Genomic DNA, 22,348 nt, shown 5'->3' on the forward strand with positions numbered 1-22,348 from the left:
ACTCATGTCAGGAGCATCCTCTCCCTCAGTTGAAATCCACAGAGGCTACTCAGCCAGGCTAGGCTTTTCCCAGAAGCCCCCTCTTCACACTCTGAGTCAGAGATAGCAAGTTTGAAATTCTCTTCGACCATGTGGATGATACAGTTCCTATTTTATAGATTCCATTGGACAAATACCTTAATGCCTTACACTTGTCTTTTCCCCCTTTTTGTATTTTTTTAATTCTACTTTCCCCTTGACATGGGCATTTTGATCATAACTGATCTCACTTCTCCAAAAGAACATTATTTTTATTTCCTTGTAGAGAATGCCCTTGTTCCTAGAAAGAGACTTTCACAATAAGCCCACGTGCGATTTCTGAGAAGTTCCTCCCTAATGTGAAATGTATTTTACAAGTGGCCAGAATGCCACAATGTTAGCAAGCTTTGGTAGAGCTCAGGGCAGTATTTACCACTTATTCTTGCTTGAACTGCTGTTTCTAGCAGTGCTGCGTGTACTTTAAGAAGCTACCAGAATGAACGATAGGCGGTGGTGGTCGGTATGGATTAAGCTCATGCTATTGCTGGTTTAAATATCAGTGATTCCATGTTGACGGTCCAAATCCATGCCAGCCTCCTCTAACTTCTTGGGCATCTTACTTTCCAACACATGAGACTTCCTAAGATGGCATTTCCCCCCCCCCCAATACACTGAATGCATGCCATTATAAAGGAGCCTACACTCAGAGAGGAATTTGGCAGGTGAAATCCTTTTGTGAAGTCTGAAGGTCACTTTCTTGGATTCCCTCATCAGCGCTTTTCTGCCAGGGCAATGTGGTCAGCTCCTTGAACTACAGTGGCTTGCAAAAAGTTATTTCTATATACAGCTGGTATAAAACTGGGAATGAAATATTAACTTGTAAGTATGTGTGTGTATACAAAATGACAGTAGTTTATATTTATAAACACTGTAAGCTCGACGCTGAGCAATCTGCACACATTATTTCATTTAATCCTTGTAAATATTATGCCCAGCTCCAGATGAGAAAACACCCAGCTGTTAAGTGATGGGACTGGTATTTAACCCCAGGCAGCCTGATTTCAGTACCAAATATGCACATTTGTATACACACAAACACACACACACACACACCCCTACAACACACACATGTTTCATATATACATTCATACACTCTAGCATATTATAAATGCTTAAGGAAAGGTTTCTGGATGGACACGTAACAATACTTTGTTAACCATGGGATCTTGGCAGAGAGTGTGAAATTGTGGTCAATGCCTACTTGTTACCCTTGTTGTTCATTGTTCAGTCGCTAAGTCATGTCTGACTCTTTGCACCCCATGGACTGCAGCACGCCAGGCTTCCCTATTCTTCACTATCTCCCAGAGTCTGCTCAGACTTATGTCCATTGTGTCGATGATGCCATCCAACCGTCTCCTCCTCTGTCTCCCCCTTCTCTTCCTGCCCTCAATCTTTCCCAGCATTGGGGGTTTTACCAATGAGTTTGGCTCTTCATATCAGGTGGCCAAAGTATTGGAGCTTAGCTTCAGCATCAGTCTTCCAGTGAATATTTAGGGCTGATCTCCTTTAAGATTGACTGGTTGGATCTCCTTGCAGTCCAAGAGACTCTCAAGAGTCTTCTCCAGCACCACAGTTCGAAAGCATCAATTCTTCGACCCTCAGCCTTCTTTATGGTCCAGCTCTCACAACCATACATGACTACTGGAGAAACCATAGCTTTCACTATATGGACCTTTGTCAGCAAACTGATGTTTATGCTTTTCAATATGCTGTCTAGGTTTGTCATAGCTTTTTTCCCAAGGAGCAAGTGTCTTAGTTTTATGGCTGCAGTCACCATCCACAGTGACTTTGGACCCACTCTTTTAATCATTTGAATCCTTTGAAACAAACAGGTATTACTCTTGTACTTAAAAAAACAAGTCATTGAATTTGCTTAATGTGTTTCCACTAGAAATGCTTATTGAGTCATTGAATGTTATAAGTAGCTTTTTTTTTTCTTTTGCCTTTGGAGAGAGAACTAGGAAAACTTGGTAAAATGAGAAAGCATACAGTTAATGGGGAACAACATCTTAAGACCATCTTGCTTTTCAGAACTTCAAAGACAGAAAAGTCCACAGACAACTCATACCTGCCCATGAGGCACTGTCTCTCCCAGCTCATTCCCACGTCAAATCCATGAAATGCAGGAGTGAGAGTACAAGAGAATCTGTTCACAGGTTTTTCTTTTTTCTTTTTTTTTCAATTTTCTTTAAACATTCTGACCTCCATAAATTCCTCTCCTAGGATGCAGGCTGCTTTTGAAGATGCTTATAGCACCACGATACGATACCAAGTCCTGGGCTGGTATAGCTGTGGACACCATGAGACAACTCTTTGCCCCCGAAGGTGAACGCAGCAGGCACTCTGCTATCAGCGCTGTATCTTGCATTTCCACCTCACTTTGTTGTTGTGCACTTTAATGCTTCTTCCCTCACTGCTTAGTGAACTCAGCTTTCCCCAGACTTGTCCTTGGCTTTCTTATTTGATTGTTTTTGTGCTCTGCCCTAGCTCCCTTCCTCAGTGTGGCCACTTTTGCTTGTGTTTGGCCATTCGTGAGCTTCTGGAAATTGTCTTTTCATAGCTTTTGTCCATTTTCCACTGCCTTGTCTTCTTCAATGCTTCACAGGCATTTTTACACAGTAAGGATGTTAGTCATTGGGAATAGCAGTAATAATAGTAGAGAAAGCAAACTGAATGCTACTCTGTGCCAGGCTCTTTGCTAAGCACCTTACACGCTGCACTGAGTTTTCATTCTCATTTAAGAAACCGAGTCACAGAGAGGCAAGGCTGGCTAGTTCTCTTTCCAAAGGCAAAAAAAAAAAAAGCTACTTATAACATTCAATGACTCAATAAGCATTTCTAGTGGAAACACATTCACATTCTAGCAGGCTGGCTTCCAGGCCAGTGCTCCAAACGTGTACTTAGACTACTAAGGACCCCCTAGGCCTCCCACAGGCCTTTTACACCCTTCTTCTGAGGTCTTTTCAGGGTGACAGCTTCCCTTTGAAATGCATAGCATACATTTTAAGGTTAATTGTATCTATTTTCAGGAATTCAGTTGTCCTAACACATAGATGACGGGCTTCCCAGGTGGCTCAGTGGTAAAGAATTCCCTTCCAGTGCAGACGCTGCAGAAGACGCAGGATTGATACTTGAGACAGGAAGATCCCCTGGAGGAGGATATGGCAACCTACTCCAGTATTCTTGCATGGAGAATTCCAGGGACAGAGGAGCCTGGCGGGCTACAGTCCATGGGGTACAAAGAGTCAGACACGCCTGAGTGACTGACACATGGATGATACCCAAATCAAAACACCAGTCTCCACCCTTCTAGGTCCATGTATCTATCTTCCTATGTCTCCTTCCAAAAATTCATCAGGAACTTCACATTGAAGTGGCAGTAAATCAGATCCCTAAGTTAAAGGGAGGTCTCAAAGACCAATGAGGTTGCAAGGGCTTGGGCTCCAGAAAACCCAAGATTTGAATTTAGACTCATGGCCCAAGGGCTCATGACAGCAGCACATAAGGCCTAAAGTCATCTACACAATGAGAATAGTAATAATATCGACTTTGCCAGGTAACGGGTGGGGAATGACTCAAGCCAAAGTCAAGCGAAAGCGAAAGTCATTCAGTCGTGTCCGACTCTTTGTGACCCCATGGACTGTATAGTCCATGGAATTCTCCAGGCCAGAATACTGGAGTGGGTAGCCTTTCCCTTCTCCAGGGGATCTTCCCAACCCAGGGATCAAACCCAGGTCTCCCTCACTGCAGGCAGATTCTTTACCAGCTGAGCCACAATATTTCTGGGCATGGAACAACAAATGTTAGCTTTCCCCCTGCTGAAGACCTGTTCTTCCTCCTGGTTTCTGCATTGCATGGGGCACCCAGTCCTTCAATATGGTAACTAGTGGTCCTCGAAATGGCTAGAGCCCAACATCCCGAGTGGCTTCAGGTCAAACTCTGGTTCTACCAGTTTCCTGCTGTCAAATTAATTCTCAAAATAATTCTCTTGCAAGGTTCAGTGTACTCAGGCATGAAATGGACTAATGAGGGTAGCCAAGTGTGGGATTTGGGGGAGATTAAATGTTCCAGTCCATGGAAACTGCTTGCTACACAGTAAGTGGTGCGTTCATTCACTGAGCATTTATTGAGTACCTACTACGTGCCAGGCATATTCTAGGCACTGATGACCCAGCGGTGTACCGACCAGAGAACTTGTACACGGCCAGATGCTGTGTATTCCATTTGCGATCTGCTCAGCAGGAAATTCTTTGTAATTTTCCACGAGACTGCCTTTTTTTCTTGTTCTTTCTTTTTAAACTTTGCGCTGGTCCCCACATGCTTTTTTTTTCTCTACGGTCCTAGACGAGTGTAAGAAAGGTTTTGAGAATCAGGTGCCCATGTCCGCGATCTGGCCGACGCCAGCCAGTCTGCGGATCAGAACATCACCCAGGGGTCTCTGCTTGGGGCTCCTAGAGAAGGGGTGGGCGGAGGAAGATGCCAGGGGCTTGCGAGCGCGGCCAAAACGTCTCGAGACGACCGCCACCTCTAGATCTGCTCGGTACCAACCACCACGGTTCCGGGGGGGCCTGGCCTCCTGGACCTCGCTCCGGGGCCCCCGCCTAAGGGAGGAAGAGGAGGAGACGCCGAGGCCGGATCCTCGCCACGGCTCCGGGAGACGCGGCGCCAGACCCTCGCCTGCGAGCGCTCCCCCGCCCGGCCTCACCGCTCTCCGGCTCGGCCCCGCCCCTCCGCCCACACCCCGCCCCCGCCTCCCGGCCCCCGCGGCCCGCCAGTCCCCCAGGCTCCTGGCCACAGCAGCTCCGCCCCGCCCCCTGCTTTTTCCACCGAACGCAGGCCCCGCCCTCCGACGTGACCACGCCCACCAACCAATCCCACCCCGCCCCCGCCTTTTAGGCACTTTCTAGGCCCCGCCCTCTCTGAGCTTGCCCCACCCCCCTGCCTGTCCGCACCCCGCCCCGCCTCCCGGCCCCCGCCGCTCGCCCCTCCCTCAGGCCCCAGGCCACATCGGCTCGGCTCCGCCCTCTGCTTCTTCCAGCCCCACGCCCTCCTCTCCACCGCCCCAGGCAGGCCCCGCCCTCCGCCATGACCACGCCCACCACTCATTCCCACCCCTCTCCCTCCTTTTGGCCACTTTCTGGGCCCCGCCCCCTCCGAGCTCGCCCCGCCCCCTGCCCGCCCGCGCTCCGCCCCTGGCTCCGGGAGGCCCGGGCTAGCACCCGGTCGCCTACTGGTCCTGGGCGTCGTCCCACCGCTGTCTCTCCAGGGCGCTCGCCGCAGTCTCTGTCTCCTACCGCCCAAGGCGCCCCGCTCCGGCGCAGGACCACCCTCCCCCGAGATCCCGCTCCGAGACCCCGCCGTCTTGACCCCGCCCGAGCCAGGAGACACCCCCGCCCCATCACTGCTGCCCGCTCCCAGGTCCCCGCCTCCCGCGCTCCGCCTCGCGCGCCCCGCGCCCCGCCTCGCACGCCCCGCCCCGGAGCGGGGACCACCCTCAGCCCTCCCAGGCGGGGGCCGAGAGCTCCCGGCACTCTCGGCGGTCCCGGCAACTAGCTGCCGCCGCGCGGTGGTTCCCGCGGATCGGCGCGCGGTGCCGGCCCGGGCGCGCTCCCAGACCGCGAGGAGAACCGCAGGAGCCCGCGGGACGCAATGCGAGCCAGGTAGGCAGGCTGCACGCCCGGGCCGGCCCCTGCGGGCCGCTCCAGCCCCGTGCCCAGCCGCGCTCCCGCGGCGCCTTCTGGGGCTCGGCGGCTTTGCGCGCCTCGCGGGTGCCGATCGTTATCCCCCGCCGCCCGAGTTCGGGGATCCGGGGGTGCCCGGGCGTGGCTGGCGCCAGACGGCTTCGGGAAGCCTTGCGCGCCCCTCGTGCTCCCTGGGGACTCCGTCACCTCGGCGTAGGCTGGCCTGGCTCGGGGTTCCAGGAGCCGAGCCGCACTTACGGCCCCGCGTGAGCCCGGCAGATCCCCCTTCCCTGGTCCTAGCGAGGCCGGCCCTGAGAGGTGACCCTCCTCGGCGACTGTTCGCGTCCTCGGGGCGCTCGGCTCGGGGGGCCGTGGGTGTTCCGAGGTCTGGAGGCGCCGGGGCTTTCTCTGGCGCGGATCCCGGGCGAAGGGAAGGGCGCGCAGTCCGGGGTTAAACTTATGACAATGCATGTTTCAACTTCTTCCGAGACCCCCCTCATTTTAGGATGGAAATGAGAATCCCGATTTCTGGCTTCGCCGTCCGGTGACCCACAGCCGCGAGGTGACAGCAGCAGCAGCGGCGGGCGGGCGGGCGGGCGGGGAAGACTGGCGGAGACGCACGTTGCTAAGTGGTGTTTCGCGGGAAGCCGGCTCCGCGATGCGTATTGGTGGTCTGTAGGACCCTATCCCTGGAGGCCGGCGGCTCCCAGCCCCGGCCGGCCGGGTAGCGAGGGGACCAGGCCGCTCTGGCCCTTCTCCCGGGGGTGCTGGGCGGCCCCCGGTGCCGCCAGGGGGACGGCGGCCGGGCTTCCTGCGTGCGGAGAGGCCGGTGGAGCCTTACCGGTCAATGCGATTCAAAAAGGGAACCCGGGCAGGATGTTATCCGCGCTTTTCTTTCCAAGTTAGTGCAACTAGATCGGTACTGTGTGCTTTATTAGTAGTTAGAAGTTCACACATAACTTTTGTTCGGATCACAGAAACACTGTATTTTCTGGGTGGAAAGCATAGAAATATAAACAGTAAAACAGAAACCATCATTGATCCCACAGTTCCTACCGGCTTCAGTATTTACCTTCTTTGATATTCATATTGCACCCGCTTGCTGATCTAATCGGTAAGTTTAGACGTTGACCCTCTCTTGACTAAATGAAAGCAATCCCTTTGTGAAGCTCTCCCCCTCCCCGCCTTCTAAACCTGATTGTCTCTGAGCACCAAAGTTTGGGTGTCTGGACCTGGCTGCCTTCTCAGGCCCCGGGGGTCCCCTTTGTAGTGGGTGGTGTTTTCCATGCCTTCTGCAGGCCAGAGATGGAGAGAGAAGCCGGCAGTCAGCTAGACCACTGGCTCAGAGGGGATTGGCTGTGGTTTGGGTTCCTTGCCTTGTAAAAATGAAGGTAATGATTCTCAATCTGCTTCTCAGGGCACCATAAAAATTAATGGGTGGTTTGCAAAGCATTTCGACATCCTTGCATCGACAGCGGCTGTACTTTGAGGGGCTAGGAAGCATTTCATTCGTGTCCTTTGCTTTCGTCATCAAATAAAACAGTCTACCTCCCACCTGGTCATCCCAACTAGGAAACGGGAGTGTCCAGTGGAGTCTGGAGAAGGTTCCCAGCTCCCTGCTCAGCACTGTCTTTCCAGGACAAGTCCCTCAGGAAATGGGGCGTGGGAGGCTTGGAAGGCGACAGAACCCCCTTATCCGTCTCCCCTATCTGCTTTATGCACATGGGCAGATGCCCAGAGTGTAAGGGGGCTTTGGCATTAAAGCCACGGGGTTCATAGGCCTGATGCCGAGGCCGCGCTGCTCTAAGAGGGAACAGTTAGTTCTGGGAGAAGGACTCAGACAGTGAACAACCCTGGCTTCCTAGGCGTTTGTTTTACGGCACTCTTGTTTACCAAATGAACAATGACCCGCTCAGATCTGTGGTGCCTGAGAAGCTTCTGTGAGCTTTAATTTTTTTCCTGTTGTCCCAAGACTCTGGCACCATGCTTTAAGGAGCCTTTGAAAGCAATTGGGAGGGACTCGGATCATTTGTTAATTTCAGATACTAAAAGCTGGAGCCGGAGCCATCTGAGGTGCCACACAGGTTGCCTTTTGTTCCCCTGGCAAAGCAGCCGTGGAAGCGCCTCTTTGTGTAGCAGGTCTGGAGGGTTCCAGTTTGTCATTTGATAGTTTCATTTTTTTTTAATTGTCACTCCCACCAGCACTTTGTTCTGCCCAAGGGCTAGGAGCTGAGCACAGTCCAGACACAGGGGGCTTCCCGGAAGGACCCAGAAAATGGGCTGGACGAGTTACTGATAAGTATCCTTCTAGGTTCCTGGGCTCTTAGTGTTGTGCCCGGAATGTTCTCTGAGTTAGGAGGAAGGGGGAGTCCTGGATTTTCTCCTCTGCTGTTTGCTAACTCAATTTCTAGTCACCCAGTAGCCTGGAATTGTTTCCCTGCAGGCTGCTTCAACAGACTTTTTTCTCATTCTAATGGTACTAGTGTGATAATAAGATACGCTAATAGGAATAGGAACGAGGTTGACGCCCCTGGGTCCTGGGAGGCCGCTCCCATGTTTAAATCCTGGCTTCCGGGCCGGTTAAGTGTGGGAAGGATGTGTGCGCTTCCTTCTTGCAAGGCAGGAGGCCACCTGGCTTCCCTCAGCTTCTTAGGGGAGTCCTTGGCCTGAACAAGGTTAGAAGCCACTTCACTGGGCCCTGGCTGACCTTACCCCAGCTGGGGGCAAACCACCGTGGCTCCGTTTGAGGAAACAGGCTTGCATGTGCCTTGTGGGGTCGGGGCCAGCCACGTGGGTTTTCTTTAGCTTGGTTCTTTTCAAATTCAACACCTGAATTGGGCCACGTTGCAATTTTTCTTCTGAGAATTGGAGTCGATTCCCTGAGATGTGTTTCCTAAGGCCCTGGAGATGAGCACTGGGACTGCTTTGTCTTGAGGGCACCGCCTGACAGCTGGGAACTGGGCAGCTAAATAGACTTTACCCTGACCTCAGGGCCAGGAGGGGAGCCCGGAGCAGTCCAGTGTTGACACTCAGCTTTCTGCAAGCTGGATCCTGCCTCCCCGCTGCTTGCACAATAGAAGCCCCACATTCTGCCTTCACCCTTCAGGGAAAGAGTGACAGAAAAAATAATTCAGCAAGCCCCTAAACACCCAACTACTTACCAGGGTCTTCCAGGAAGCCTGAGCCTGCTTCTCCATGGGCCCTGCAGGCATCGTGTGTTACTGGACAGCATCTGATGCATTCAGGACCAGAGTCTGGGGGAAGGATGTTGACACAAGAGTGTGTGATGTGATTCTAGGAAGGGTGAAATTCTTTATAGTTCATCACTGCCTCCCATCTGCCAAGTGTACAAAATATCTTCCCAAACCACTGGTAAGCAAATATGGACTTGTAAGTTGAGATTTGGGGTGTTGTAATGTGGATCCCTTGGGCTTCCCAGATGGCACGGTGGTAAAGAATCTGCCTGCCAATGCAGGAGACGCGCGTTTGATCCCTGGGTGCCATGTCTGGGTCAGGGAGATTCCCCTGGAGGAGGAAACGGCAACCCAGTCCAATATTCTCACTTGGGAGATTGCGTGGACAGAGAAGCCTGGCAAGCTACAGTCCATGGGATCACAAAGAGTCGGACACAGCTGAGCACAAAACGGGGATTGCTTGCTAAGGGTTTGTGATGGACCTGATCCAGCGTGCAGACTTTAAAATCCTCACAAAAACCTTGAGGGTTTCCCTTTTACAGGAAAACTACCAGAACTGAAGTCGCTCCTCCAGCCTTATTGTCCAGTAAGTACTCGAGCTGGTATTTAAACCCATACCTGCCTGAACCCAGAGCTCTTCATCACATCTCCCCGTGTGCCTAAATGAAAGAAACAAGTCACACCTTTGGGAGCGTGAAGACACAGGCATGGAAATAGCAGAGTGCCTACCTCCTTTACACAGTGATAACAAAAAGGTGGTGAAATCTTCAAAACCTGAGAAATCTTTGCAGCCTAAATGGAAGGCAGTCCGTTTATCCCCCAGAGGGCCATGCCCTTGCATCCTATCTACAAGGTAAAGTTTGAGGTATTTGGAAGATGATGATTTTAAGTTGGGGACAGCTCAGAATCTGCTCTGAAGTTTGTCCTTGTACCATGAAAAGAGGATATTCTGGGCAGATGGGGTCACTAGAATAAGATTAAGATTATAGGAAGGCTGTTGAGTAAATGTAAGATAAGTTCCACCTTCCACTGTGCAATCAAATAAAGGAGACACTAATGAGATTATTCTTATCTGCTCCATGAAGCCTCGTCTTCAGGGAACTCTGTGCTGATGCCTGGTAGCCCAGCTCTTCTGAACCAATTGAAAAGAATCCTTTCCGTGAAAGAGTTTTTGTGGTTCCAAATTCTTATTAAATCACCCTCTCCTCTCTCCCGCCCCTTCCCTGTTCTCCCAGCCTGCTTCACTGAGGAAAATGCTGCCCCATTCTCATGAAACAGGGAAGCTTGCTAAGGTCTGCAGGCATAAAAGGAATTTAAATGTTTCCTTGGTCTCTGAGCCTGAAGTGTGCTGGTCAACCTGCTCTCAGGGGAAAAACAAAGAGCCTTGATGCGAGCAAATGCCAACTGCCCTGGTGTACATCCTGCCCCCATGGCTGAGTTCAAGGTGCCAGCTGGGTCTGGCAATATGATTATGAAGTATCTGAAGATCTGTGTAGCCAGGAAGAGTGGGCTCCAGCTTGCCTTTCATTGCACTGAGCTCACCAGCCCAGCCCCCTTGTAGGACGGGTGAAACGGTTGCCTGGCTTCTGCTTGGACCACGGCTGCCCGGGAGCTGTATGTTCTGAAAGGATTTGGATGTCGCTGAGTAGCCTAATTTGGCCAGCAAGAGCCGAATGCTTCAGAACTCGAGGCTCCTATGTGTGTGTGCGTGTGCGCACAGTTGTGTCCCTGTGGTCTGTAGCCTACCAGGCTCCTCTGCCCATGGCAGTTCTCCAGGCAAGAATACTGGGGTGGGTTGCCATTTCCAGGAGATCTTCCTGACCCAGGGATCAAACCCACATATCCTCCATTGGCAGGCAGATTCTTCACCTCTAGTGCCACCTGGAAACTTTTAAAGCTCCCCAGTGGAATCAGCTGGAGAAGGCAATGGCACCCCACTCCAGTACTCTTGCCTAGAAAATCCCATGGACGGAGGATCCTGATGGGCTGCAGTCCGTGGGGTCGGACACGACTGAGCGCCTTCACTTTCACTTCCCACTTTCATGCCTCGGAGAAGGAAATGGCAACCCACTCCAGTGTTCTTGCCTGGAGAATCCCAGGGACGGTGGAGCCTGGTGGGCTGCCGTCTATGGGGTCGCACAGAGTCAAAACGACTGAAGTGACTTAGCAGCAGCAGTGGAATCAGCAGTCTGATGTGTGTCCAGGGTTGAACTCCACCGACGTAGGGAATTTGTATAAGAAGGAAACTAGGGACTAGGAATGGTCACCTCTGTTTTTGAAACCAAGGAGTTGAACCGTGTGGAGTAAGGGAGACAGAGCCGGCATCCACAGGACCTTCCTAGGATCGTACAAGGGAAGAAGGGAGAAACTCTATGGCTGAGAGCCCTTTAAGAGTCTGAGCTTGGTTGCACATAAGCTGATTACTTTTTTGCTCTCATAATTAGCAGTCAAATTATTTAAAATGTAAGTGCTTCCTTGAGAGGCAGCAAGCGCGTGGGAAGGAGATGGGCTGAGCCAGGCTTGTGAGCAGCTTGGGACCAGGAAGGGGCCACCAGGCCTGGGACGCAGGCTCAAGGAGGCATCTGTCTCGTATGATACACACGCAGGGTCAGGGAGCGGCTGTGTGAGAGGGGCTGGCTGGAGGCTCACTTCCTTAGAGTCGAACTATCACCCTGGAAGAGCTCACTGCAGACTTGAGTGGGGAGCAGGCCTGGGAGCACCCCTCTCAGTCACTCCATGATGACAAGGCACCCAGGAGGAGGTTGGGATGTGGAGGAAGGGGTCTGGGAGCCCAGTACAAACAGGACAATTCTGGGTCATGAATGATCAGAGAAGTAAACACTTGGAAGACCAGGGGCCCCTGGGTTTGGTTCATTAGGACTGTGTGATTGTGCTCCTGGGGAAGATTCTAGAAAACCAAGGACGAGACATGTAGCCCACTGACACTGAGTGTTAGTGTCATTTGAGGATGTCAAGGCAGGAAGGACCCGGAATTGTGTCAGAGGGGCTGGGATGCTGAGCCTGTGGAGGCCTGGTTGGGGGGCGTAGGACCAGCACAGAGTGATGGAGGTCCAGTGAGGGGGTGAGTGGCCCCGGGGACTGTGAGGGCAAGAGGTGGGTGTGAGAGGTTGTCATGGGGACAAACTCTTTAAAAGACTCCCCCTCACCCCCTCCTCCATGCCTTTTTATGTTGTACATCTGCTGCTTGTTTTTACCAGCCTTCTTTGGGGTGAGGGGGACTGTCCTCATTTGTCCCCAAGACCCAGCTCCCTGAGTCTCCTCAGGGAAGCCTTTTCTGACTGTTGAGGTCAGGAGCTGACCACTGCTTCCTTGCTGTCATCCCCCTGGGCGGGGCTCTGCTGGGCAAGGAGCTGCACTTTCTTTTTCTTCGCATCCTTGCTGTACAGACAACGCATCCTGTGAACCAGGAGGGAGCAGGGTGGAGACCAGGGCAGTGATTGCCCTATAACCATGCAGCGGCGATGCTGATGGTCTCTTCTTATCTTCACAGCTAAAATTATACCAGAGGAGGAAAGCGATTCCTATGAATAATAATGAGCTGACTTGACACGCTGCCCAGCAGTCCCCTCACAGCTCTGCCCTTTGCCGTCTCACTTACCCCAACTTCCTGCCTTTGTTTACCTGTTTGTGCTATCACCCTTTTGGAAAGGATTTTAATTTTTATAACTTTAGGATACAGGAAGGTACAGCTCTTCCTTGACTTCAGATGAGGTTATGTACTGATAAATCCATTCTATGCCGAACATATTGAAAATGCATTTAATGCATCTAAGCTCCCCAGAGTCGTAGCTTAACCTTCCCTAACTTCAGCATGCTCTGAACACTGTTAGCCCACAGTTGGGCAGAGTCATCAAACACAAAGCCTGTTGGGTAATGAAGTGTTGAATAGCTCACATAATTGATTGAATATTGTACTGAAAATGAAAGACAGAATGATTAGGTGCAGAATAGTTTTGTGTCTGTTCTTGGCCCCAGTGGTCACTCTCTGCCCTGCCCAGCATCACGGAAGAGTGTGAGACCCACATATACTAGCCTCAGAAAAGAGCGGAATTGAAAATCTGAAGTCCTGTTTCTACTGAGTGCGTGTTGCTTTCACAGTCTGGTAAAGTCAAGAGATGCAAGTCAGGTGTGCATGCCTGTGCTTAGTCACTGAGTCACATCAGACTCTTTGGGATCATAAACTGTACCTGCCAGGCTCCCCTATCCATGGGATCTCCCGGCGAGAATACTGGAGGGGGTTGCCATTCCCTTCTCCAGGGGATCTTCCCGACCTAGGGATCAACTCCCATCTCCTGCACTGGTAGGCAGATTCTTTACCACTGAGCCAACTTGTTGTTCAGTCACCAAGTCGTGTCTGACTCTTTGCAATCCCATGGACTGCAGCCTGCCAGGCTGCCCTGTCCTTCACCGTCTCCCAGAGTTTGCTCACACTTATGTCCAGTGAGTCGGTAATAACATCCAGTAAGTCAGGGACCATCTGTAAATGGAATATGTGAAAAATGCAACTTCGTTTAAACATTCGAAAATTACCCTAAGAATTGTTGTTTTGACAAGTGGTGTCAGATGTTTGTTGTGTGTCCCTTAGAGAAGTGGAAAATAAAGCCTCGTGTTTGAACTGGGGATGATGGCTGGAGTCACTGTTCTGCATATAATTCATGTCAAGCTCAGGGCCAGGCCTGTGAGCCAGGGCCTCTCAAAGCAGCAGGTGGTGGTGATGGCAATGGTAGTAGAAACAGTCAGCTGCTATGGTCTGCTCTCCCTTTCCCTCCCTGTCATCCTGGCCCAAATATCCTCTGGCAGAAGTTGTGGTTTTTTTCACCTTTCTGGCTTCAGAAATAAATGTTTATGACATCTTAAGGAGGGAAACTTTATTCTGGTTTTGTGCTGGTCCACAGCCATTAGGCTATTTCACCTTTCTGTCCTGGATTAGGAGATCAAAATTTCAAATTTTGATCACATGTTTCTTTTTGGTTAGCCAAATATGAAACAGTCTGATTTGCACAACTGAGAGTCATCAGAGGAGATTCAAAAATTAAGTGACTGACCATCCATCATATTCTTCCAAACACTGTTTTTTGTACCTGAGGCCATTGTCAGGGCAAACTGGAATGTGACAAGTTCCTTTTCTCAGGCGTGTCTCCAGTGGTCTTTGTTGAGATCTATTTTATTCTGGGTGATGTCATGAGCTTCCAAATCCCACACACCTGTCTGTGTTTGCATCTTTGACTTCTGTTTGCTTCTGGCTTTGACCTTGGACAAATTGTTTGACTTCTTTGAAGCTGGGCTTTCTTACCTGTAAAGCGGTGTTGGTGCGACAGAACTTCCCTGGCTGGGAGATTTTCATGTGGAGAAATGGACCTTACTGTATCACCCTCTCTTGTGCTTTGAGCCCCATACCTGTCCTGGGGAGGTTTTCATGATTGTGGCCTTTGGGGTCTTTTGCACACTTGTAGATTTTTTAAAAAATATTAAGTAGCAATTTTGTGTGATGCCTCACCATCTGAATTAAACAGGAGTGCAGGAGTTTGATATTATTTAGATATTCAGTCTGTTGTTTAAATAATGTAAGTGTTTCCATTGTAAGTATTGATGTTTAAAGATGATGGTAAGTAGCTAAGGATTAGAATCCCCAGTCTTTGCTCTGTCTCTGAAATTCCTGGTGCAGGAAGAGAGGTGAGGGATGGGGTCAGCAAGTTTCACTCCAGTCTGAGACCTGGGGTGGAGAATGGTCCTGGCTTGTAGACTGGGGGCCCCAGCAGCCAGTGGCTGCTCTGTGCCTTTTGCAAGAAGGCCTGACGTGTCCTCGCTACCTTGGGAGGTCAGGGAGGGAGGTGAAGCATCTAGTGTTCAACAGACATCTTTTCTAGATATATGAATTGTTTTGGGAAGAGTCTTTTGTGATTTTTCATTCTTAAAAAAACTGTGTCCGCTTAAGTTTTTTTTCCCCTTCCTCAAGTAATTATGTGTTCATTTTAGAAACGGTGTGTGTGTGTGTGTCTGTGTTTTAGTCACTTGATTGTGTCAAACTCTTTTTGACTCCGTACACTATACTTCAGCAGGCTCCTCTGACCATGGGATTTCCCAGGTAAGAATCTTGGAGTGAGTTGCCATTCTGTTTTCCAAGGGATCTTGCCAACCTAGAGATCGAACCTGGGTCTCCTGCATTGCAGGCAGATTCTTTACCATCTGAGCCGTCATGGAGCCCCTTTAGAAACATTAGAAAATGCAAGAGAAGAAAAAAGTTCACAGTGGAATTCTGCCACTCAGGGTAACTGCTCTGGGCATTTTTGTGTTTTTCAGGTAATTTCACATGTAAACCTGCTGCTGCTGCTGCTAAGTTGCTTCAGTCGTGTCGACTCTGTATGACCCCATAGACGGCAGCCCACCAGGCTCCCCCTTCCCTGGGATTCTCCAGGCAAGAACACTGGAGTGGGTTGCCATTTCTTTCTCCAATGCATCAAAGTGAAACGTGAAAATGAAGTTGCTCAGTCGTGTCCGACCCTCAGCGACCCCATGGACTGCAGCCTACCAGGCTCCTCCGTCCATGGGATTTTCCAGGCAAGAGTATTGGAGTGGGGTGCCATCACCTTCTCTGACATGTAAATCTAGATCCTTCCAAAAGGAACAAGATGGTGGAGTGGGAACTTGGTTTTTTGTTCACCAGATGCCTGACGCATAGTTATCCTTCAGTTAGTCCTTCCCTGTTGAATGAATACTACGCCTTTTACCAAAAAATTGTTGATATACCTTCAGATCAATAAGTACAGATTTGCATCCTCAGTTTTACTGTCAATCTCTTAGGGGATGCACTCTCTTAACAAGTCCTTGTTCATAGACAGTTTCCAAATTATAAACATTATTGCAGTGAACATCTTTCAAAACATGTAAGTTTTTTCTTCCAATGATTTTCTTTTCTTTTATTCTTAACTTCTGTAAAGAACTTCTAACTTTATTAATGATCGGGTGAATGTATAATTGGAGGAGGAAACGGCAACCCACTCCAGTATTCTTGCCTGGAGAATCCCATGGACAGACGAGCCTGGTGGGCTACAGTTTATGGGGTCACAGAGTCAGACACGACTTAGCCCCTGAGCACACACAAATACATAATCACTGCTCAGAAAAGCAGGCCCAAAGGGAGTGACATCCAGGAGAGTTTATCTGTTGAGTGAAACTTGGTGAACTTTGAGGTCAGTCTCAGCCTCTCTGGCACTCCTTTGCAAGGAATTGATTTTTTTTTTTTTAATTAATGTACTTATTTATTTGGCTGCACCGGGTCTTAGTTGCCGTACTCGGGATCTTGAGTTTCAGCATGTGGGACCCAGTTCCCTGACCAGGAATTGAACCCAGGTCCTCTGCATCGGGAGCCCAGATTCTTAGCCACTGGAGCACCGGGGAATTCCTGGGGAATTGATTTCTGACCGACCGGGTGCTAACTCTACCTTGTGAGTTTTGGCAGGCAGGGGCTGGAAGTGCTTATCACGGTTTTGGGGAATGTACATACATGCCAGTTTCAGAAACAGTACCATATGGGGACGTCGTGTGTCCTGAAGCCTGGGAAATGTTTCTGTTGGACATCTTCAGGGCCCTCTCCCTGCTGGAAAGGGAAGCGGCTGATGTGCACGCGTTCGGCTTCAGGAGCTGCCACTTGGAGCTCCCCAGGCTCCTGTTACTGTGGACGTCAGGAGTGACCCGTGGGGCTGTCCGTGTCCCTTGGGGAGCTGTGACCTGACGGACTGCACTTTGATCTAGCACACGGTGATGGCGCAGACTTGATTTCTGAGACCTGTGGGTTCATTAAGGGCAGAAAGTACTTGATACCTTCCACTGATGGTAAGGCCGTAATTTTGATTTCTAGCTGCGGTCTGGCGTCACAGCACTTCTTCCTTCTGGCAGGAGAGGGAAGCTGAGTTATGGGCGGAATATTGGTTGGCCCATGTCCTGAGCGTGGTTTGCGGGAGACCTGGCTGCCTCCTCTGTCTTGGCACCCGGGTTCCCGTGAGTCATCGTCCACTCAGCGTAAGATGAGGCGGTACTTTTCAGGCTGGCCGGGAGGCAGGAGGACTGCTCTTTCATGCTGGTTATTTGTCCAGGCTGCCAGGCCCACCTCATGGAGTTTGAGGGGGTGGGGAGCCCCTAGATTGGGCTTGAGAACCAGGCCCTCTTGTAATTCATGCATTTCCTCCCTCACTGTGAGCCAGATTGATGGGGGGATGGGGATGGAGGGGATGGAAAGTCCACCAGGGACAGCCTCTATGCCAGGAATCGGACGCCAGTGTCCCAGGAGAAGAGGTCAGGGCTCCCCAGGTGTGCTGGAGGTCAGGACTGGCTCCCCAGAGAAGCCCTGCTAAGTGGAGGCCCCGAAGGAATTGAGTGGGAGCCCAATGGATACTTACGTGTGGCGGGTGGTTGGGTGAATCCCAGGAACTAATAGAGGTGATAGTTTTCTGGGAGCACGCAGAGGGGATGGGAAACGCGGGTGGCAGGCGTCTGGAAGGGTGGGTCCTTCGGGTCATCAGTCGGCTTTGAACTTTTATCTCAGGCCACCGGGAAGATGATGACAAGGAACCTGACTTGCAAGGGGTCCAGAAGTTGAGCAGATGACCACGTCTCCCTGCTCACACCCGTGATCCCCCCGCAGCTATCTTGGGGTCCCCTCCTGTTGCCCCACTCTGCAACCCACGTGGGGAGCCACACCCTTCTGACCTACTGTGAAGAGTATCGTAGAATCATCCGAATGTTTAAACGACCACCCTGGACAGTTTTAAGAGTGACCTTCGTTACCCAAATGACACCTAGCAACTGGGCCAGCTGTCGGATTATCGAGTCATAGCATCTTTTATTCCAGAAAGGAGAAGGTGTGGATCAAGATGCAGAGGCTGCCTGGATAAAACGACGTGGGAGGGACCCGGTGAGACAGATCCGAGTGCCTCGCCCTGGTCAGTGGAGTCCCTGGCTGTTTCTGAGCATGGCTGTCCCCCTCAACCCCACGCTCACCAGGCCTGGCAGTCATTCCCCTCCCACGGCCCCCTTCTCCACCCCCCTTGAGTTTGTAGCCGCAAAGTTGCAGCTTTGCTGGACTTCCAGAATATTTCTGTGTTTAACCCACATTCACCTGGCTAATTCTGTGTCTACTTCTGGGGAAAAACTTCAGTCCCACCTTCTGCGCCAGTCAGACAACCCACTGTTCATCATGCTCTCGGAGTAAAGCCATTCCTTTATCAAGGTTAAAAGGGACAGAACTAAAAGCTGGACAATGATGTCATAAATACCACTTTTTTTTTTGTCATTAGTGAAATTGTCAAGAAATTGGCCGCTTGCTAAATGGAGGGTCTAATGAATATTCTGGGAAGAAGCAGGGCTATTTTGATGAGCAGGAACACGCAGAGCAGAGGGTGACTCCCATGGGGACTGGGTGTTGGAAGGCTGTAACAGGTGCGCAAGGCATTCAGGACAAAGTGTCGATTTACGGCTTAGCAGACCACTGTAAATTAGACATTATGGGAAAATCTTGAGCGAGTGTGACTTTGAATATGTCAGGTTGCTTGCAGTTATCCTTTGGCTTCAGGTTTTACTGCTGGGAATTGCAAATAGACAGCTCCGTAGAACTTGCACACCAGGCTAGCGGGAGTGTACAGAAATGGTTTGGGTGTGAAAACTGATGGGCCGGTCTGGGGTGGTCATCTCCCCATTCACCTAAAACCCCCTTTGTTGTCCTTAAAAAAAGTATACTGTAAATCTAACATGTTTGGGGGAGAAAGAGGAGAAAAGGTAGCTAATATTTGTCAAACAGATAGAGGCATTCAGTATAACAGGTGCTCTCACTTTTAATATATAAGATCCTTCTAAAAACCAGCGGATTTCCCTGGTGGCTCAGATGGTAAAGCGTCTGTCCACAATGCAGGAGATCTGGGTTCAATCCCTGGGTTGGGAAGATCCCCTGGAGAAGGAAATGGCAACCCACTCCAGTACTCTTGCCTGGAAAAGTCCATGGATGGAGGGGCCTGGCTGGCTACAGTCCATGAGGTCACAAAGAGCTGGACACGACTGAGCGACTTCACTTCTTCTAAAAGCCAGCAGGATAGGTGGCTTTGTTCACATCTTCCGATGATGAATCCGGAGCCAAAAAGGGTAATTATTGTGTCCCTGGACACAGGGAGTATCCAAAACCCCCAGGGAGTAAGCTGTTGTATGTCGTCCTTATGGCTGGATATTAACCGAGAGGGTTACTTATCCAAAGCATGAATGCCAGGCTTTGCATGCAGCTGTTCAGTTGTGGAAACATACACCGTTAGAGTGGGAGGATTAAGTGCATTGAAAATGACCCCAAACCAGACATTGCCCTGGAGGACATTCATTCACCAGCATCTGTCAGATAAGAGCCATGCTAGCGTTTTCACCTGGAATCCACATAGCACACTGCTCACTTCCCACCCATTTGAACACATCTTAGACCCCGGTATCATGTAATAGTGACTCTTTCCTCACATCCTGCATTTGAGGATTCCTGTGCCTTGACCCCTCACCCCCACTTAGCTTCCTTAGAGTTACAAGAATACTCAGAAACTTCAGAAATAAGTTCTTTTCGTTGATGGCAAGCAGTGCTGGAAATCCTATGGACAGAGGAGCCCTGGTGCGCTGCAGTCCCTGGGGTCGCAAAGAGTCTGACACAACTTAGCAACTGAATCCGAGAATCTGATTAGCCCTTATATGTTCAGCTAAGAACTAGTGCAGTACGGGAAGCTCTCACTTACAGGCTTGGTGCCCCTGGTTTTCCTGCCTGCCACCCTCGGAGGAGCCCCAACAGACTTGCCTCCATCAGGTGAGGGCACCATCTGGTCCCCTGTGACCCATCCGAGCACAGCTGAGGGAGGGGAAGGTGGGCTGCGGCCCACCAGCAGCTCTGGGGCTCTGGTTATCTTGGTGATGACGGATGGAATGTCCCGGGTCTTGCCTTTTTGAGTGCTTGAACTCAAGAGGGAATTTTTGAAAGTAGCAACATCAGTAGTACCACTGGTGGTTGTATTTCTGGGATGGGATATCCCAAGGAGCCACCTGAGTGCCTGGAGCCAGGTGGACCCCAGTGCCATCCTTGTTGTTTTTTTCTAAGGCATCTCTTCTTTTAATTTTAATATACTCTTTAGCCCAAGAGGTCTTTTCTTAAGTGTTTAATTTTTTTCCTCGTCTCTTTCCTCCTCTTCCTTCCTCTTCCTTTCTCCTCAACTGGAGTCAGCGATGCCCTGTGCAGCTTTCTTCTTTAGAGAGTTTTGGGGTTTCCAGGTTGCTTCTCATGTGTGCGAACGCTCCTTGGATACTCGAGCGGCAGTTGCGTTTACTCCAGGACACGCAGGTGAATGTGGATCAATCAGATTACGTTCATTGATTACATTACGTTTCACGCGGTGGCCAGAAGGTGCTCTGCTCGCTGTGCTGTCAGAGTCAAGGGTCGGGCTCCCGTTTCCCGATGGGACTGTGTTCCCTGGATCAAACCTAACAGCTTCTCTGTATTTATGAGCTGTTCTGGCAGGTGATTGGATCTTTGGATCAATCAGAAAATCCTCTCCCGTATGTGTTCAGTGTTTGTGGCCTGAATTGTACCTTTCTCATCCTGCTTTACTGTCTTCCCTCCAGGGTCATTTTCAGATGTGCGTCTCGTGGAGTCTAAGCTTTTCTTCTCCCGGTGTCAGCGGTCCTTCCTGGACATCTTATGTCGGCAACAATCGTATGCTTGGTTCCATCACTGCCTCTCCCATGAAGGGTTTGCTCCTTCTAGCCTCCCTTTGAGCGTGGTTTGGAAGCTAAACGACCCGAGAGCGTGGCTCTAGTTACCTTCATTGAAACGGAGGACATTTTGACGGAAAGTGCTTGGTGCGTGTCGAGAGCCGTGTCGGGACTCAGGCATTCTGCTGCTCCCCGGGCAGATCGAGTGTTTCACCCTGGATTCCTCCCCGGGTCCCCTCTCCCCAGGGCCCCGGGGCTCTGTGTCCCCGGTGATGAGGCATCTGTGATGCTGCTGCGTTCTCTGTGGCGAGGTTTCTCTAATGAGTCGGGCTTTGCAGCCTTGAGTGTGTGGTTTGATTCTGTGTGCCCTGACGCTTGAGGACTTTCGGGGTGCCCCTCCCCGTGTGCAGCCCCTTCTGTGTGCCTGGGCGGTTGTGTGTGTCACGTGGACTGTGAGCTTTGATAGGACCCTGCAGTCACGTGATGCTGGGCACTGGCCTCAGCTGCGCCTGATGTGGCTTTCCGGCCTGCGTCTGCCTGGGAGGCCGACCCCCTCCTGTTCTTCCTGCTCACCTGCTCATCAGTGCGCTTTGCAGACACGCCTGGTGGCTTCAGTGCACTAGACGCGGTTCAACGGTGCCCTTTGCCCTTTGCCAAGAACTGAGAGCAGGAGCTGACCGTGTTTATTCTAGGCCTGCACACGTTCGAGGCCATCCTGGTTTCACAGAGCAAGTCTGGCCTTTTCAGCCCAGCACTGGGTCTGGCAGGCTGTCCTTGAGCTGTCCGTCTCCAGCCTGCCCTTCTCTGCACCGGCCCGCTGGTCCCCGAGATGCCACATGGTGATGCCCTGGTGTGATGTGTATGGACCCTTCTCCACAGGCCTTGAGGATAAATGTCTCACACGGGCACTCACACACGGTGGCCCTGAATGTCTTCCTGTTTTTGTTCCAGCTACATTGGTTAGACATACTGGTGATCTGAAACTTAAAACATAAACATTCAAAAAACTTGGGGCTTCCCTTGTAGCTCAGTTGGTAAAGAATCCCGGGTTCCATCCCTGGGTTGGGAAGATCCCCTGGAGAAGGAAATGGCAACCCACTCCAGTATCCTTGCCTGGAAAATCTCATGGACAGAGGGGCCTGGAGGGCTGCAGTCCATGGGGTCACAAAGAGTCGGGAATGAGTGAGCGACTAACACATATTATTCAAAAAACTAAGATCATGGCTTAAAACTCAAGATTCAGAATACTAGGATCATGGCAAATAGATGGAGAAACAATGGAAACAGTGACAGACTATTTTCTTGGGCTCCAAAATCACTGCAGATGCTGACTGCAGCCATAAACTTGCTCCTTGGAAGAAAAGCTATGACAAACCTAGACAGCATGTTAAAACACAGAGACTTTGCCAACAAAGGTCCATCTAGTCAAAGCTATGGTTTTTCCAGTAGTCATGTATGGGTGTGAGAGTTGGACCATAAAGAAAGCTGAGCAACGAAGAATTGATGCTTTTGAACTGTGGTGTTGGAGAAGACTCTTGAGAGTCCCTTGGACTGCAAGGAGATCCAACCCCAGTCCATTCTGAAGGAGATCAGTCCTGAATGTTCATGGGAAGGACTGATGTTGAAGCTGAAGCTCCAATACTTTGGCCACCT

The 22,348-nt window shown here is 50.7% G+C and overlaps 1 protein-coding gene across 1 annotated transcript in view; it reads left to right on the forward strand.

Annotated features, from left to right (window-relative positions):
• The first annotated feature begins 5,588 nt into the window (after positions 1–5,588).
• SH3BP4 (SH3 domain binding protein 4) overlaps positions 5,589–22,348 on the forward strand; it is a 98,243-nt gene continuing 81,483 nt past the window's right edge. The window contains exon 1 of the mRNA XM_040231819.1: positions 5,589–5,738. The gene's annotated coding sequence lies outside the window, so the exon portion shown is untranslated. The remainder of the gene's footprint in view (positions 5,739–22,348) is intronic.

Source organism: Oryx dammah, unplaced genomic scaffold (assembly GCF_014754425.2).
Source record: "Oryx dammah isolate SB20612 unplaced genomic scaffold, SCBI_Odam_1.1 HiC_scaffold_28, whole genome shotgun sequence".
Lineage (NCBI taxonomy): Eukaryota > Metazoa > Chordata > Mammalia > Artiodactyla > Bovidae > Oryx > Oryx dammah.